We start from the raw sequence: 13315 nt of genomic DNA, 5'->3' as shown, positions 1-13315 counted from the left end.
ATAGCCAGGTTCCAAACAACTCTGCAACTTGTTCTGTATACCAAGTGCCTTTTGAGGAATGCAGCAATTTCTTGAACAGCAGTCTATTCTCTACCACTTGCCAAATAACTTTTGAAATGGAAGAAATTTGTGATATAACATGGCTCCATAGTTTAGGGGAAAAACCTATACAGTTACTGGGCTGGGCATGCCTAAAATAGTCCTATGCACTCTAGTCTCTTTTAAGCCCGGTATTGGCATGATTTGTGCTGTATGGCAGTAGGCTGAATGCTCATTTAGAAAGGGTATTCCCTTTATAGTGTGGAACAGATCACTGATTTCTTTCCCCCTTTCTCCCAAATATGCAAATAGAGACATAAATATTTAATTTAAAACAAACTATGCAAAGCAAACTTGCACTGGTATAGTGTTTCTAATTTTGTGATAATTAGCTATTTTAATGAAATAGCATTTTTTTAAATTTAACAGTTTCCCACATTAGCAGCTCTTCTTGGTGGTTGTTAAAAAATTGAAATACCTCATATACTAATAACAATTACTATAATATGAATATTATAACCATATTTTAGCCTAATTGCATAATTGAATGCAATTAGTTCTTATGTATTAGAAAGTCATTCAATACATACTAAATGGAGGCAATTTGGTGTCCAGGACTATAAAAAGAACTATCATTAGCTAAATTAAAAACAATGTAAAAATACCATTTTCTCAAGGAGATTAAATTTCATTCAGTTAGTAGGTTCTTCTTAAGAGCCCTGATCTGACTTCATTAAAAGCAGAATGTAAGAATTATACACCTATGTATATTTAATTTCTATGAAATATGGGTGCCCATGGCCCTTTGAAATTCTCCTTAGAGATAATTTTAACCTAAAGTATTATAAATTATTAATGAATATGGTTTGTAAGACAATCCCCAAACAAAACACTTCTGTATTCTGCAAGAGTGATTTGGACTTTTTGTATTTGCTCTAATGCCCATCATTAATGCAGCATTATTTGTTGTTTTGATTAATAATGCTTATCATTAATGCAACATTATTTGTTGTTGGATTGCTAATCCCTTCAATTAGATTTCTATAGAATTAATGTTACGTGCATTCTACAAATGCATGTTGACAATTCTGAAATATTGGTGATCATAGCATGATATGTCATCTTTTCAGTGAGTTGCCTGCACTTTCACCCTAGGTGAGAAATTTTTTCATTCCACCACGCTTATATTCAAAGACCACCTCTCCCTATACAACTTGCTCACCAGCTTAGATCTGCCCATAAAGCTTCCCTTGGTAGTCCAATATAATCATCAAGCCCAGCCATCCTCCGTTAGGACAAATTCCTTTACATTAATGGTTCCATTAACAGCCTTCCAAAGAAATGAATAGTGTGCCTTCTCCACCTTTATTCTAAAATGTTTGGAAAATATTCATGTTTTGGACAGCATTTGAAGATTAGAGTGAGAGTGGGTATTGTGTTGCAGAATTTTTTATTTGTTGATTATTTTAATTCGTAAGCCATATGGCCAGTTGGTAATTGTTTTTGTAGATGGTCTGATTTTTAAAAAGCTGCTTAGGTGTTTTATGTTTCTAGAGATGTAGAAGACTAATAAATAACTTAACAGAGAGCATGAGATATTCCTGTTGCATTCCTGCAGAGCCAAACTAGCTGCATTCTTTCTGGGGTTGCCATTAGGAGTGGGCACCAAGAAGGTTTCCGTTTCAGTTCTGGGGGTTCTAGAACAATCCCATTCCACTACCAGTTTGTTCCAGGTCAGAGCCAGTCCCAGTTCAGACCTGATCTATTTCAGTTTTTTTCCCATTTTGGTCCATTGAACACACATTGGCTGCACATGAGCAAAAGCATGCTGTTCTTTTCAGCAGGTGGGGACAGGGAAACAAACAAGGCTCCTCTGAGGCAGGTGCTTTTGTGCTTAACCAAAAACATCATCAATCATTAATCCCCTCCTAGTCTAAACGATTAATCCACTGAGTTTTTTCTCAAAACACAATAATATACACAACAACAACAACAGATCCGTAGAAGGTGAATGTCAGCGAGTGGAGCTGTGGGGCATTCCCAAGTAGGAGAGCACTGCAACTAATGCAAAAAAAACAATCCTGCTTCATGTTCACTTTTTTTTCTTTTTCTAGAGACCTAATAACTACTGCCTTTGCATTCTGCTGTTGCCTGTTGGTTTCATGTTTCCTTGTTCTTTAAAGTTTTGTTCCCAACTTCTCACAATGAGGGATGAATCCATATCTTGGATATACTAAAATGAATGACAAGAATGCCTATTGAAAACAATGGGAGAGGCTTGTAGGCCCATTCGATATAATGAGAGCCACAAATGCCAATTGACTTGCATTGGCTCCATTGAAATACATTGCCGTACCAAAGAGTTGCAATGAAAATGTGGAACGGAGTTAGAGAGGTGTGTTCTGGGGCTGCAATGATGGCCCCAAGAGTAAAATGATGGTTCCTGGGCCCAGCTAAACTGCTCTGGGGCTGGAATGGGACAGTCATTCCACTGTGCCTCTTTCAAGTTCACCTCCCTTTCAGGGTGACAAAGATGAAATTAACAAACTCTCTGAGGAGTGATCTCCACTGGCTCTCTTTTTAAACTATGCTTCCCCGCTAACATTGCGTCCCCCTACACTTGAGCATTCCTGTGTAAGATATCTTGTTTAGAGAGACTCTCAGAAAAAGAGAGAGCCCTGAAAGACTATGGAAGCAATCCTATATATATGTTGAATTACCTCAGAAATTTTCAGCCCCTGATTTCATCTGATCTTTCTCCTCTAAAGTAGTTAGTTATTTTTGAATTTTAAAAATGCCTCTGGTGCTATTTCTGCTGTTTAAGGATGAGGGAACATCACAGCAGGGAAAAAGAAAATGCCATTTCACAGGTAGTGACGGGATGGAGTGGGAAGATGTGCATTGGTCTCATTCTCTCTTCTTGCCAACAGAATTAATTAATAAAGTAAGGTCTTTGGGATCTGATTGGACCTGTTCAGGAAAATAAGCTGCTCCATGTGAGGCAAGCCTGCCAAATGCCTGCCAGCCACTGGAAGGTATGAAAAAAAATGAAACACACAAACTTTTTAAAGGAAGGGACTCATTTCAATTTAGTTTCCTGGTTTTGGTTCAGAGTTCCAGAAGCTGCTTTAACGAGCTGAACTAGCAAGTTCTATATGTAATTCAGCTCGGTTTTTTCCTTTTCTAAAATTTTTATTTTATCAAAGTAAGAAAGGATACAGAAAGAAAAAGGGGAGGGGATAAATAATAAGGTCAAGAAGATTTTGCAACTGTTTGCTACAAGAATTATTAGAATACAGATTGCACAAAACCTTAATCTTTTTCAATGTTTGTCAATATAGCAATGAAGATTACAACCTTTATTAAATCCCATTACTATGTACCATCCCTCTATACTACACATACTTAATGCATACCTCCTCCTCCACACTCAATAATAAAAATTAATGATCAAAAAGAAAGACTCCTCATTTCATTATTACTACAATATTTCATCTTATCTCTTAACATAACTGATTAACATAACTTTTAATATAACAATCATCTCTACTTATCCTTAGCTTTATACCAATATTTCCATATCCTACAAACTGTTTTAGGAATTATATATTCAACATTTTCCCCTTTGTCGAACTATGACCTCTTATGAACGATGTACATTAAGTCAGTATACGATCTTAATCAAATTTGTAAGACTGCAACATCTTATATATTCTATTCTTTATAAGCAAAATAATTTCCCCATTTCTCTTCAAATTCTCTTATTGGTCTTCTATTTATATAACTTGTCAATTTTTGCCATCACTGCATATTTTGCCATCTTGTCTTTCCAGATTTCCCTGGTTGGACATTCATCTTCTTTCCATTTGCTTGCAAATGTCACTCTTGCCACCATCAGCAAATGTCTGAATAATTCATATGAGGTTTTTTTCAATATTTTCTGGTATTATTCCCAGCAGCATAGTCTGGGGTTTCATGGCGAAATCGAATTTTAAGATTTTTTGCATCTCAGCATGTATGTCTTTCCAAAATTTCTTACTTTTTTTGCATGTCCACCACGTATGATAAAAGGAGTCGTCTGCTTCTTTACATTTCCAGCATGACCCTACATATTTCTTATCCATTTTCTCAATGTCCTTTGGTGTGATGTACCATCTGAAAAATATCTTATACCAATTTTCTCTTAGAGTTTGGCTTGCCGTGAACTTTATGCCCCTTGTCCAAAGATTCTCTCACTGTTGGAATGTTATTCTTCTCCAAAATTTTGCATCCATTTTATCGTGCAAATTTTAACTTGTTCTGTTTCTGTGTCATATTGGAGTAAAAATTTATAAATTTGACCCAGAATGTGCTCCTTCTTCTGCGTGATTATCTTCTCAAACTCAGTAAGATCTCTTAACTGTCGTCTGTAAACTTTAAGAGCTTCTTTTAATCTGGAGACCGCCTAAAAATATATCAACCTTTGTATTTTTATTCCTTCATCTTGAATTTCTTGCCATGATTTTGTCTTTCCTTGAGAGTTTATCATGTCTCCATAAGTTATTAAGTCATTGTCTTTTCTCTGGTTTTTATCACAGAAGGCTTCAATTGGTGAAAATATTGGTGATATCAGCGAATTTATTCTCTTTCTAACCGATTCCTAGATTTGTATCAGGCTTTTATAACATGATTATAAGGCTGTCTCCTTGTTCTTCTTGTCACCCAAAGGTAATTATGTAGCCCATCTGATAAATCTGCCACCTCTAGTCTTATTAATCTGTTCTTAGGGCTTCTTATCCAATCTGTAATCCAAATTAAGACAGCTGCTTGATAATATAACTTGATATTTGGGATCGCCAGCCCTCCTCTGCTTCTTATATCTTGTAGTACCTTGAATCTTACTTGTGGTTTTTTGCCATTCCAAATAAATTGATTTATTTGTCTCTGTCAGTCTTTCAATGTCTTATCTTTTATGCTAATTGGTAACATTTGAAACAAAAAGTTAATTTTTGGTAAGATATTCATTTTAATTGCAGAAATTCTTCCAATCCAGGACAGCTTTAACTTGGACCATCTTTCTAAATCTTTTTGGATTGTCCTCCATAATGCCTCATAATTGTCTTTAAACAGTGTTTCCTTTGGTCCTGTTATATTTATGCCCAAATATTTCACTGCATTCACTGCTATCTCACATCTCGATGCTTCCCAAATTCTTTCTTCTTCTTGCCTTGTTAAAAACTTGGGAATTATTTTGGTTTTTTTCTTATTAATTTTAAATCCTGAATATTTTCCAAATTCACAAGCTGATCCATAACATATTGTATTGTCTCCTGTGGGTTCAAAATTTTCAAGAGCACATCATCTGCATAGCATTTCAATTTAAATTCTTCATCATCTACTTCCAAACCTTTGATTTTGGAGTCTTACCTTAGCGTTGAAGCAAAAATTTCCATTGCTAGAATGAATAGTTGTAGTGACGGCGGACATCTTTGTCTAGTGCCCTTTTCTATTTGTAATTCTTCTGTTAATACTCCATTAATTAAAATCTTTGCCTTTTGCTTTGCATAAATCCCTTTTATCCAATTTTCAAACTTTAAGCCACAGTTTAGATTTTGTATTACTTTATGTAAAAAAGTCCAGGAAAGATTATCAAATGCTTTTTCAGCATCTAGGAAGACAAATGCCAATTTGTGTCCTTTCCCCTGCACTAATGCCATTGCGTCAATTACAAATTGGACGTTCTCTTTCATATACTGTATCTCTTTGGCACAAAACCTGTCTGATCAGGATGTATTATGTTCGCTATGCATCTTTTAAGTCTTTCTGCCAAAATGGAGGTAAATAATTTATAGTTCACATTCAACAACGAAATAGGTCTATGCGATTGAGGTAACATTGGATCATGTAGAACACATTGCAGTAATCTATTCTAGATGTTACTGGGCAAGTCCTATAGTGACAAGATCTTTTCCTCACCGAAAGGGCTCAACAGCATCCTTGGCCACCTCTTCCATCTGTTTATCCCACAGGAGGCCTAGGTCCAGCAGCACCCGCAAGCTACAAAACTGCTCCTTTAGTTCAACCGATCGCTAACAGAAGATATCCCAATTCCTGAGTCAAACTTTCCCCCCACCAATAGCACCTCTGTTTTGTTAGGATTATTTCAGTTTGTTAGCCCTCATCTATCCCTAAACTGCCTCAAGGCACCGTTCAGTTTTCCACAGCCTAAACCTAGGTTTAAATATTGCAGGTACCTGTGAAAACATCCAAGGAGCCCCCAGTCTGTCAGCAGCTTGTAGCACCTTAAAGGGCCAGATGGTGAGACTCAGGGAGAACCCTAGCAATTGCCAGGGACCTCCAACATTGCTCTCCTACCTTAATTTTTAATGCTCATGCCTTCTGAAGAATTATTTTTAAACTTTCCATTCTTGAATGCCCAGCAGTATGGAATGCTAACAAAGTCCAAAATTTTGCTGGATATACAAAATAAGTTTATTTAGGAAATTTTTTTGTCAGAATATACCCAAGGAGACTTCAAAATACAAAATAATAAAAACAAAACATTCAAAGATATTACTTAAAATCTAGCATTAAAAACCCAGCCCAGCATAAAAACATAGATCATACAAAGAGGCCCCTAACAGCGTAATATAACAGTTTCCAGGCTAAAATAGTACTAAAAGATCAACCCTTTAATTAAAAGTATTAATTAAAAGCCTGAGTGAACAGAAATATTTTGACTTGGCTTGGATAGTTTATATATTGGCCCTTCATTAGTTATTTAGGTGCAGAATACTTATTGTTTGGTAGCCCTTGTAATTGTAGCAAGAAGTGCAAAATTCCTCTCACATTTTTTTAAAAAAATTTGAGATGGTATGAGAGCAGAACCACAAGTGACAAAAGGCACAGATTGGACACTTGTCTGCTTCCCTCAAGTTTTGATGGGAAATGTAGGCAGCTTGGTGGAATGTTGGACAAATGACAGTTGAAAAGTCCATTGGACAGCAGTCAGAGAGTGAAGCTGCGAGACCAGGATGCCTACATTTCCCATCAAAACTTGAGGGAAGCAGACAAGTGTCCAATCTGTGCCTTTTGTCACTTGTGGTTCTGCTCTTAGAAACTTATGCGTGTTAAGGCAGAAATATTCATGGCTATACAATATGATTTGCATTTGGGATGAGATTTCAAAATATCCATTCCATTCAGGAATTCTTTGGACATTTTGAAGAAAAAATGTAGACGTATTGAAACATATGACGAATTCTTCCCAATCTGCATCTTCTATATTTTGTGGGAAGGAGGTCATAGGCACCTGTTCCTTATAGTGCGTATGAGGAGCTCTTCACACAAGATCCTGAAGTCTGAGTCACATTTACTTTAACTTTGAGGTCGGCAATATCAACTGGCCCTACTTTCTTTTCTTATTATATAACCATGTTCTGTTTCATAAGCTTGAGCTGACAGATGAATTTGGAAAGAGAGTATCCAAAGGAAGATATTTAAAAGTTTACTTGTTTTTTTAAAGATGCCAGTAAAGCAAAAATAGGTAAATGGAAAATTCTTCTCTGTTATTTCACAGCCATTTGAGGAACCAAAATAGTGACAGCGAACTATTTGGAACTTTATTCCTTTGGATACCCTCCTTTAGAGGATCACACTTTAATGTCAACTGTTGTGCTCTTAAGCAGGGGATTTATATTTGTAACCTAGTTACTTTCTTTGTTTTAAAAAGTAAGTACACTAACTAAAACTCTTTTGTATTATAATGAAAATTAAACATACTGTTGGCCACCTGGCTGACTCAAGTAATGCATTTTCATTGTGCTAAATGTCAAAAATGTTTTCCCAACTTATTGTTGACATATGCATCAACAATATTTCTATATAATAACACTTTGTTGAACAAATAAGAAGGAACTTTATGAGAATACATTAGCCATGTAAAGATGCTAAAAATAGGATTCTTCTAGCAGTAGGTTAATGAGAACATACAAATTCATTTTGACATCTGAAACCAATATTTCACAGAAAGATTCCTTTGTCAAAAGTGAAACAATGTCTTATCCATATATACAATCTTTTCAATTACTAACTCTTTTGTTTTCAAGTTAACTGAACATCTTCTCTATTATTGTAAAAGAAGCAATATATTTTAGGACTGACAAATCCTTCAAGAAAGTTTCTCCATAGTTGTTTTGACATACAGTTTGGAGTTTACAATATTTTAGCAAGTTTATTTCTCAAAAGATGTCTTTCTCATGCACCATCACTAGGGAATGTCTTTTTGTATAAGAGCACAGATATGTAAGTAATTAACTTGCATTGATTTCTGGGAATTTTGTAGGGCGTTTTTAAATTCTGTGAACAATTTTGCTAAAGTTCTATAATTGAACTCAGTGGGACTTACATACACTTAGCTTTGGCTGGATTTTGCAACCCTAGCTGGAATGAAGAGACAGACACAGGCTTGGAACTAAAGGGCCATTTATTAACATAACTTAAACATAAACCACAGCAACGGCCAACTAAGTGGTACAGGTCAAGCCATGGGGTCAGCCCAGGACCTCCCCCTTGACCTGTCTGGGTAAGCCCCACAGTCCTGGGTATAGGCCATCCCTGGAATAGCTGCAACCCGGCTGGCCAGGCAAATGGATCCCCCCATCAAGCACCTAATGCCCCAGCCATACTGCATGAGGGAAGGCCTTGTTCCTGGGGATCCCCACAGGCATCTGCCCATGTTATGGTAGCAGTCACAAGCATACTGTTGGCAGACCCTGTTTCCTCACCCATAGGGAAACGCCTCTGGGTGCTCACCAGCCCATTCCCTATTCCCAAAACTCTCCTGCCAGAGACCTAACCACAACAGCACCACCCAGACCAATACCTCAAACCACTGCCAGCAGTGCAAGGTAGGTGAAAAAAGCCCCGTCCTGACAGCCAATTAAGTAAAAGGGTAAAAAATTCCTACCTGGCTCTGGAAACAGCAGCCGGCTAATCCTGCACTACAACAGGGTGAGGTGAGTGGGCCAAGCGAGCAAAGCAACTGGGCTGGGAAAGTGGAGCCACCTCTAAAGGCATGTGGCTCCGCCCCTGGCCAAAGCCCCATATGCCTGGGAAGGGAGTCTGTCCCTCCCTCCGGGCAGGGCTACAAAGGACAGCTCCCGGCTCAAGCAGCTATGCTGCTGTTGGGAGATTCAAAATATCTTTCTATATATAGAAAAAAATCAAACCTGTGTGTGTTACGTGCTGTCAAGTTGCTTCTGATTCATGGTAACCCTATAATACGGCCCACCCAGCTAGCAGGTTACCTTCTTGAAGCTGGGGGCCGTGTTTTGCCTCCCCATCAGCAAAAAGGTGACAAACACTCTCCCAGCATACGGTGGAGTCAGAACGCATATATGGTGGCTTCGCCCCTTGTCCTCCTGCCGTCGCAATTTCGCTTGGCTCAGAGAAAGGAGTGCTTTCTCCCCGAGTGAAGCAGGAGGACCAATGCTTCTGGGAGCTGCCCGGGTTGGCTTTACAGCCTCGGGGTGGCTGAGGGCAGCGGTGGATTGTGGCAGAGCAGCAGGGATGAGTGGCGGATTGCATTGGGCAAGGGTGGCAACTCAGAGGAGTGGTTGGGAGCACTTTGCGCTTTTCCTGTCAGCTGCAGTGGGCAGCATGGAGCCGCACTGTTTAGCAGGGCCTGCAGCGGGCAGTGCGTAGGCCCGTGCGCCTTGCCTGTCAGCCCTGTGTGTGGTGTGGAGTTGTACCAGATGGCTAGGCCTTTTGGAGGCCGTCGGCGGGCAGGGCCCAGCCCAGGAGTAGCTCTTCTGGGCTGGGGGTGGCCCAGGATTGTGTGGAGGTGGCCATAGGCTTTTGAAATGGCCGTAAACTCGGCCTTGCTGTGGATGGTTTCCAGATTGCGGCTTTGTGCTGCTGTAGGCGCTGTCTGAGGCCTTGTTTTTTCACACCATAATCCCCCCCACAAATAATTTGGGCAGGAAGGCCACACTTGACTGGTACGGCTCGGGTGAGTATAATCAAACACTCCCACTCTCCACCTTGTGGCCCTTACTTTAAGCTTGGAAGCCAGAAGCGTTCAAGGCAATGTGGCTAGCCATTGATCCAAGCACCCATGGCTCGTATAATTGCGTGGTCTGTCAATTTTCAGGCTTCAGGCAGGCAGTGGGACTGCTACAAACATGGCCGATTTCTATGGAACACATGATGAAGTTCTGCATGGAGAGCAGAAGCAGGAGCTTATCGGTGAAGTTCATTGTCATGTTCCAGCACGGCGCCGGGGGCAGGGGCCTGGCAAGTCTGCTCACTTAGGCTAAGGCCAGCTCTTTGGGTGACTGTACCAGCAAAGTCCAAAGTAAACAGTCCAGGTCAAGTATAGCAAAGTCTGTTCTTATACTCAGCCCTGTTTAAGAAGCAGGAGGGCCAGGTGTTTCCTCGTCCGTTGATTGCCCAGCCTCGTCATCCTAAGGTAGCTCCAGTTGCCTCTGTGCTTGCAGTTGGGTGTGGCGGTGCTGTTGCCAAACCGCCTCCCATGCCCGGCTTTTCCTTCGAGCTGCTGGCTCTGATGGCTCCCTCAGACTTGCTGCTGTGGTTGCTTGTGCTCTGCTCACCCCCTCAGCCCCGGCACCTCCACTGGAAGTCCCAGGCTGCAACTCCAGCCACTCTATGGCTGGCTCTGCTGATGCCTCTTCATCCTCCACTGTTGGTTCCACCGATTCTGGGTCTGGATTTGCCTGCCCAACACGGTCCTCCTCCTCTGATGAGGATTCACTGGCAGGCAGCCAGGGCTCGGTCCGGGGCTGGATCACGACATCCATAAAGACCCAGCTTGCTGCCTTAGCCTTTGCAAGAAAACCCCAAGGCATTAAGGAGTTCACAGAAGACTTAAGACTCAAGAAAATGTTGGAAGGGTGGTCTTGTGAATGTGGAAATAATAGGGACCAAAGGCAACCTCTCTCTCCTGCTATCCTCCGGGGGCTGGGGTCGGTTTCGGCTGAGGTTTGTAATTCCAGTTTCGAAGAGCTGCTATTTCACTCAGTGTCTCTGATGGCATTTTTTGAGTGAGTTGGTGGCCCAGTCCCTTAAGGATGGGTCAGGGAAGGCTTTGTCTGTACAGGACGTAAAGTTTGTTGGAGACAGAGTCACAGTTTGAGTCCGGATCCAAGATGGATCAGAAGAAAAATGGTGCTCTGGTAGAAATAGGCCCTTGTGGAGAGCAGGAACTATGCCCAGTAAGGGCCCTGCATAGATAAGTGGACACTAGGGTTGAGGGTGCTGGCATGTTATTTCATCATGTTGACGGTGCACCACTCACTAAGTATCAGTTTGGGGCAGTTACAGGTCGCACCCTTTCTAAGTTAGGATTAGCTGGGGTGAAATTTGGCATCTATTCCTTCAGGATTGGGGCTGCCTCGACGGCAGTGGCCATGGGTTTTTCTGGGCCTGAGATACAGAGGGTTGGTAGGTGGTGGTCGGCTTCCTATCGGACCTATGTTCATCCTTTGCATTTGTGAACACGTTACTAATTCTGTTTTTTCTTAGGTGCTGTGTCTTGCTGCAAGAGGCTTTGGATCCTCATCCATGGACACAGCATGATTTTCTGGGTGGCCCACCAAGCCAAGAGGATGTGGATCAGGTCCCAGCTTGGGCTTAGTGAGTGGGCTACCATGGAATGGCAGGGCCAAAGAGGTTTGAGATGGCCTGGTCTACTGCCATTGCTGTTTGAAGGGAGGCCGGCTCCTCCTCCTTCTCATATATTTTGGTGATACATCTTGGAGAAAATGACTTAGGTTTGGCTCAGGTTAAAGCTGTGTCTGTACAGGCTCACGCTGACTTGCAGTTAATAGGCAAGCGGTGGTCTGGGGTTCTGATTATGTGGTCTGCAATGCTTCTGCATTGTGTGTGGTGGGAAGTTTGGGACCCAAAAGCCATTGACAGGGCTTGGCAGGAGGCCAATAGTGCCCTGTATAAGGGCAAGCTCAAGCCTATACTACAGCCCAGTCTCCACCCCCTTAACTGCCAGTGTTCTAAGTTCCCACTTCCTACCCCCCATGTTTAAAGCAACAAACAATGCAAAGCAACTAGGAATGCAGATGTTTTAGAATGTTCAGGAGCTCCAAGGTTAAGTATCCATGACAACAGCAGAAAGACCAATAAGCTTTCCCAGGACAGGGAGAGAGTTCAAACAGTATTAGAGTTCAAGCCCTTCACACTGGCTTTCAGTAGGAGGGAAGCATGGCAGGGGATGCCAAGACCCTGACTGTCCCAAACATTCTATCATTAATTGCCTAGCTCACATCTTGCAAACTGGAGACCATAGCTTCCTTTCTTTAGTCATAGATCCAGATCATCTGACGAAGAAAACTGTGGTTCTCAAAGGCTTAGGCTACAATAAAGTTGGTTAGTCTTAAAGGTGCTACTGGACTCTTTATGATTTTCTTTAGTCAAACAATCTTATTATGGGTCTTCCTCTTTTCTTACTGCCTTCCATCTTTTCTAGCATTATTGTTTTTTCCAGTGAGCTTGGTTTCCTTATGATGTGACCAAAGTACAATAACCTCCGTTTCATCATTTTAGCTTCTAAGGAGAATTCAGGCTTGATTTGATCTAGAACCCACTTGTCTTTTTGGCCACCCATGGCATCCATAAAACTCTTTTCCAGTACCACATTCCAAATGAATCAATTTTCTTCCTGTCAGCTTTCTTTGCTGTCCAACTTTCACATCCATACATAGTAATTAGGAGTACCATAATGTGGATTATCTTGATCTTGGTTCCCATAGAGACATCCTTATTGTTAAAGATCTTTTATAGTTCACTCATGGCTACACTTCCAAGTCTCAGTCTTCTTCTGATTTCTTCATTGGAGTCTTCTGTTTGGTTGATGATTACGAATAGATATGTGTAATTCCTGAGTGGTCATTACTTTTGTCTTCTTGATGTTGAACTATATTCCTGCTTTGGCATTTTCTCCTTTAACTTTCATCAGTATTCTTTTCAAGTCTCCACTATTTTTTGCCAGTAATTTGATGTCAACTGCACATGCCAAATTGTTAATGTTCCTTCCACAAATTTTCTCTCCACCTTCATTGAAATCTAATTGAGTTTCCATTATTATATGTTCTGCATATTGGTCAAACATACAGGGAGATAAAATACATCCTTTTTTTTTACACCTTTACCAACCAACTGGAAACCATTCTGTTTCCCCATATTCTGTCCTAATAGTAGCTTCTTGCCCAGAGTACAAGTTGCACATCAACACAACCAGATATTGTAGCACACTCAATAATTC

The sequence above is a fragment of the Eublepharis macularius genome, chromosome 1 (genome assembly GCF_028583425.1).
Source record: "Eublepharis macularius isolate TG4126 chromosome 1, MPM_Emac_v1.0, whole genome shotgun sequence".
In the NCBI taxonomy this organism is placed as follows: Eukaryota; Metazoa; Chordata; class Lepidosauria; order Squamata; family Eublepharidae; genus Eublepharis; species Eublepharis macularius.
This window is presented reverse-complemented; position numbering follows the sequence as displayed.